This window comes from Saccostrea cucullata, unplaced genomic scaffold (assembly GCF_032062105.1).
Source record: "Saccostrea cucullata isolate Sc308-1 unplaced genomic scaffold, CSIRO_AGI_Scuc_v1 ctg88, whole genome shotgun sequence".
Lineage (NCBI taxonomy): Eukaryota > Metazoa > Mollusca > Bivalvia > Ostreida > Ostreidae > Saccostrea > Saccostrea cuccullata.
In genome coordinates, this window is record NW_026930139.1 from 444,677 (window position 1) to 450,901 (window position 6,225).

The 6,225-nt window shown below is 32.9% G+C and overlaps 1 long non-coding RNA gene across 1 annotated transcript; it reads left to right on the forward strand.

The window, feature by feature from the left end:
- The first annotated feature begins 1,494 nt into the window (after positions 1-1,494).
- Positions 1,495-5,998, forward strand: LOC134283038 (uncharacterized). The gene is made up of 2 exons (XR_009995408.1): positions 1,495-2,134; positions 2,625-5,998. It is a non-coding gene; the product is annotated as an uncharacterized LOC134283038 (long non-coding RNA).
- The last annotated feature ends 227 nt before the right edge of the window (positions 5,999-6,225 follow it).

Genomic DNA, 6,225 nt, shown 5'->3' on the forward strand with positions numbered 1-6,225 from the left:
TTTAAAAAGTCGACATGACTTAAAAAGAGCTAACGGTTTAATATGATGTGATTCAATGTCTTCTTTTGTAAATGTATATAGGTCAGAGTCGTCTAAAAGAGTAAAAACTACTCAATTGCTTGAAGATGTGATACTGCAAAACCGTTTATTAAAGTGTATATTTTTTAATTACAAGCTTTCTATTCAAGGACACTGATCAAGGTCATATTGTGATGATGAGGCAAGGGTTCAGTGAGGGGTATTCCAAATCTGTTTTGTTGGCTAGGTTTCATTCTGTAAGTTGTAAGTGGCAATGTTAAAGGTGTGATAAGGTCCGATTCAATCATAACTAGCCCAGATAAAACCAATCCCTCACTATTAACTTACTAACCTCTTTCTGAATGGTTATAAACGAAACGTTTCTACGCTTGCGAAACACTCAAGTTAAATTACAAAATGAATGAATATGTGACTAAAATTCAAGACAATTCTTGGGAAACTTATTATAAAAATTATAGAGAGAATATACATAAATTACGGAAATATGTCTTATTTTTCATTATTCATACAGGTACTTACATATTACTGAAGAGAATGGCCGTTTAACTCTAGGTGGTGGAGAACGGTAACCGGGGAGTTCAGTAGATAAGCGACTAAATATAGATGTTTTGTACATAATAATGCAGACAGAAAACGTGCTTTGTATGAACCTTTAAAAACGCCAGCTTTGGCACAGGTTCAATCTGATTTTATCTGTACAGCATGATTCAACGGAATGTCGACACACATTCTACGTGATCATATGTTTACTACAAGATAAGACAATATATGTCTTCATAATTATTTATAATTTGGGAACAGACTATATTTCTCAAATGAAATGCATACCTACTTATCCGGAACATAGAACGCTGAGTTAATAACAAAAAGGCGGTCACGCGATTATAATGTTTGTTTAAATGCCTTTGTAATGCCCTCATTCGTAATCAGTAAAAAAAAAACCTACTTTCGTTTTCGAGCAGTTAAAGGAAGAGCTTGCTATAGAAGGTTTGTTGAAGGATGTGGGAACCAATATGTATACTCAACAGGTCAGTTTTTATACTTATGTAGCAAGTATCAATGAATTATTTTTTAGGAGAATTCCTAATTCTTAAGAAAGGTTAATGAACTTGTGTCAGATTATTTGTATACGTATTTCAACTTTCAGTTTCGAAATATGTACTTATATAAATACAAAAAAATAATTAAGTCCTGGTAAAATCGTTTTGTTTAAAGTTCAGGGAAATTGATATCATTATAAAAAATATTTACGGTTTTTCAGACGTAAGACCTTTTTTCAATGATTTCATTAAGCTCACTGGAGTCGTTATTAGATTCATACACTGACCATCATACAAATGGGCAGGGAACAAAAGCTAATATCAAGGAAGCCCAATTTTTAAAAGTTAAACATGGCCTTTGCTTTACTTTTCAGAACCTTATACCTTGGTTAGTTGATATTTAAAACTTAACTTTCTTACCTCTTGTTGTGTAACACTTCAAAATGGCGGCGACCCTTGCTCTTCTCGCTGCGCCATAACCTCATTTACACAACACGTAGGCAGTCTTGGTTTTATTTCCTTATTGTTGTCAAACGCTTCCTGTTTAGAGTATTTTTTGAAAACTCGTTCCAATTTTTTTGTTGAAATTTTGTACTAAAAATGGACAAAACATTTGCATAATCTAAAACATTTTATTTCATATAGCTGACCGCTTGTTCCTACTTGCAGGGAATTGCAGAGAATCTTTGTGCACACAATTGAAGAGAATATGTCCTCTTTAAACAATTAAAAAATGCATGTATTTTTAATTAAATGATATATAACATCACTGATAAGATTAGAGAAATTGTTCAATTTTCCCCAGTTTTTATAAACCAGATCATACATGTACATTGCAATTTATAAAATAAATAATCTTTCATTCAGAACGAAAACAAAGTTTTCTCAAAATGATTATTCCAAATTCCATAAAAACAAGGAACACACTCATTATATACCAAGTGGCCAAATCCTTAATCATCACAAGACTGTTTTTCAGATAAGTTGTTTTTCATAGAGGACAAAGACGTTAAGAGTACACAGGAAGGAAACACCAGATGAAACAGTCACACCAAGTGAGACTTAGTTTCCAAGCTGATAAATAGTTCGGTATACTCATAAAATTCATAATGTAAACTTACCCGGTATGTCTCGTATTTGTTTTCTAAGCTTGTAAGTGTTAGCCATGCTGATAATTGTTCATGATATTCTTTATAAAAATATTAAACACGCCCACTATTATATTACATATACAGGTGAAAATGCTGGCCTTGGATTGAGAAGGCACCTCATTTAATAGAAACGGTTGAATGTTTTTTTTATAGTTAGGAGTTGTAGCTTGTTAGACAGCTATAACTCTGCAGTTTAATGTTGCAAATTTTAAGAAAACCGCACTACTTTTCAAAAAAATGTTATTCTTTCTAGATATTAAACTCAGTAGACCATCTCTATTCTTGGATTCTTGTTAGGATTCTGAAAACATTAAAAGCTGGCAACTTGTTTATTTAATTTGCAAACTTGAAAGGTTAAGATAACTAATCGTGATTAGTCTTTTATATATTACAGACATTGGGAATCAAATTCATGACAAAACACGGATCAAGGAAAACACTTGCGGTAGGATCAGGTGCCAAGGCGGAGTAAGCATCCCTTACATTCATTATGGGTACAATGATAGGTGGTCGGATTTCTCCAAAGTCAAATGCAGCATTCAACAAAGGCCTAACAATTGGTATACAAAACGTCAGTTAAATTTGACAAATGGTAGGGTTTAATTACAAAAAAAAAATCATTATAACGATCATAGAGTTTTCTTAATGCTGAATCTTAAACGAGCTTGGTCTAATCTTTTTAACAAAATTCATTTCTAAAAAGCTTGCTTCTGTGATAAAATTGGTCTTTCTAAGAGCATGCTCTTGCGTACCGAATCTGTCGGAAGACATAATCACTACATTTTGGTGAAGTAGGAATATTACAGAAAGCTGAAAATGGAATTGCTAAGTCAGCCCGTTCGTCATACAGTTTATTTATCAGTTGTTCATTATTGTCTATTATCAATCAACCATCCAAATATCAAACAGATATAAATGCATCTGAATGCTTTTTTTTTTCAAATTTTGAGTTCATTTGGAAATGTCAAATCGATATATGAATGAAAGAGGAGAAGATGACTAACAGTGATCTATCCTAAGAAATCTATTTACAATAAACATCTGCGAATAGGGCATGAAACACAGATTCTTGGAAATTTCTGATTTTGAAGACTCTTATCTGAGAATCTATTGGAATTCCCATGGGTACCAATTGCGCTCCGTTATTAGAAGACCTAATTTTGTATTCATATGAAGCAGAATTTGTGCAAAATCTTATGCGTGAAAAAAAACTTACTGTGGCCTTCAACTCAACATTTAGAAATATCGACGACGCATTGTCAATGAACAATTGTAATTTCCATTCCTTTGTCAAAACGATAAATCCTGGTGAGCTTGAGATAAATGATACCATAGAATCTGACACATCTGTTTCATACTTGGATATTCTACTTGAAAAAGACGTTAAAGTTAATCTAACAGCCAAGGTCTATGATAAACGTGATGACTTTAACCTTTTTTTTGTCGTCAATTTCCCTTATTTATGCAGCAATATACCATCATCACCTGTATCTGGAGTTTATATATCTCATCTGATTCTATACACAAGAGCATGCTCTGCGTATGAACAATTTCTAAAACGTAAATTATTGACAAACAAGTAGATGAAGAAAGAATATCAGTAGTCTCGTTTAAAGTCATCATTTCGTAAGTTCTATGGTCGATACAATGACCTTGTCAGCAAATACAATTTATCATTGAGTCAAATGCTGACTGACCTTTTTCATACTAATTGTTAGTCCATTATTTTTTATAATTGATTGACGACGGATTTTTCCGTTATTTCCCGATCATGACAAGGAGCACACGTGACCCGTCGGCAGGGGATGCTCATCTCTCCATGGCACCTGATCCCACCTCTGATGTTTTGGAGGTCCGTGTTTGCTCTGCTCGCTCCTATTTTGTATTGTTTTATGGACTTTGATATCGAATACTGTTCGTTATCTCCATATCCTTCATCATTATAAAATGAACTGCAAGTGTAAGTTTAATTTTCGAGATTAGAGTTAAACTTAAGTTCTTACAAGCTGTGTCAGCATGTCCGTAACATATTGTGTATGTGGTCTTTCTAATTCCTGATCGCCTCCAAATCATTATAAAGAATAGCTGGTTCACATATAGCCTTAAAAATTTCTAATAAGATTTCTTTTTATTTTTAAATTATTTAATCAAATCGTACAAAATATTCAGATCTTTCTTTTTATATTTTGTTCAACGCCTTGCATAGTTTTTAACAGAATTCATGTTAAAAAATAAAGTTCAGTCTTCAGTTGAAGATCGGAACTCCTCGTATTCAGGACTTTTTAAGAAGGTGGCTTTCAGGTCCTGAATTTCAACAATGTTGACATCACAAGATATGATGTATTCAACGAAACTGTGGTTGAAAGAAGGAAAGTGCAAGAACCCTTAACGTAAGAAGATTTTTAGTTTAGATTTTCAATATCTTGCTAGGCACTGTAAGGTATGTTTACTGAAATGTTTGGATGAAATTTGTTAATGAAAGTATTATTTACAGATAAAACTTTCCGTCTTTACATCATAATATTGGATCTGCAAACTTTTTTCTCTTATAGAAGTCTTTCAATAAATTCTGCATCATAGAAATATGAAAACAGATCGACTTCAAAGGAGCAGAATTAGTGCTCAAGGAAATTCCAGCAGATTTTTGAAAAACTGGCCTGGGGGCCATAAAACTTAGACGAGATCTCTTCTGATATCAGTCTCACTTTTCCGCTATATTATTTCTTTTGGTAAAAGTGAGCACGTTTTTGGCTCCAGGCATGGTCTCAAAAAACTCCATCAATATTTATTATATTTGATTTTTCATTATCTAGCCGATGTACTGGCGTTTTGATTAACTTTCGTCTGGTTCTCAAGCTTTTCGAAATACATGTCTAATAATCATGCAGCGGTTATTTTTATAAAAAGATGTAAGACTGCTTTTGCTACCTCATTGTCTTTGAACACATCATAGCCTCTATTATAGCATATTTATTTTTTTCTTTAAAAGCAACCTGCAGTTAACCCTGCTGCGTAAACCATCTACACGTGGAGAAATTATTCTTAAACTAAAAAGCCATATAAAATACAATTGTGAAAATATATACCCCTGGGCATGTACACATTTCTTTTAAAAGGTAACGAGAATCTCGGAATTCATTGTTCTGTCACCTGCAACAGGCAAAAATATAGTTCACTCATACATCTAGTACTTTCTTTTTCCCCAAATGTGTGCATGTTAGTTATAAAAGTTTTATCATCAGACAAAAGAATTTTGAAAAAATAGATTCTTTTTTAAATCATATAGTCTCTAGAATAATATTGAGAATCCTATAAGTGCAAATTAAAAGCTGCTTGACTGCTTGAAAAACAAGAGGCTACTGGTAGTAAGTTCAACTATGATACCAGCTGTCTTCTTCACTCTCGGAAACTTCTTAAGAAATTTTTATCACGGCCATTTGGGTAGTGCAGATTAAAGTTGCTATTTAATACATGTCTTTGCTCGAATGATGCGTATTTTATAATACTCGGAAACCTGATATTCCACCTTTTGAATAATGTCACACGCACATTTGAAACACAGTAGATCGTAAGTAACCACAAAAACATTGCTTCATGGTTTGGGCATTATTTAATTGGCATTGTGTAGATTTTATCGCTTTTCAAAGGAAAGATCACTTGCATGCATCTGGAATTTTATGAAAGAATTGATGCTATGACTTTGCATTATTTGCAATGCAAGATGTAAACTAACTCCTGAATTTACATGCCCCATTTAAGTCAACATCTTTCCAAAAATAAGATGTTATTATCATGAAAACTATTTGACAAACAACTGTTTTAGATTGACAAACAAGATGCATTTTACATCGTAAACGTTCCTTATTTATGTAATAATAATGAACTATCGCCAGCTTATGATGTAGATGTCCCCTAACTTATTTGCTACTGGAAAGCTTGATCTGAGTACGTACAAACAATTTAAAAGTGAAACTTTTTTTGACTAAGCAATGTAC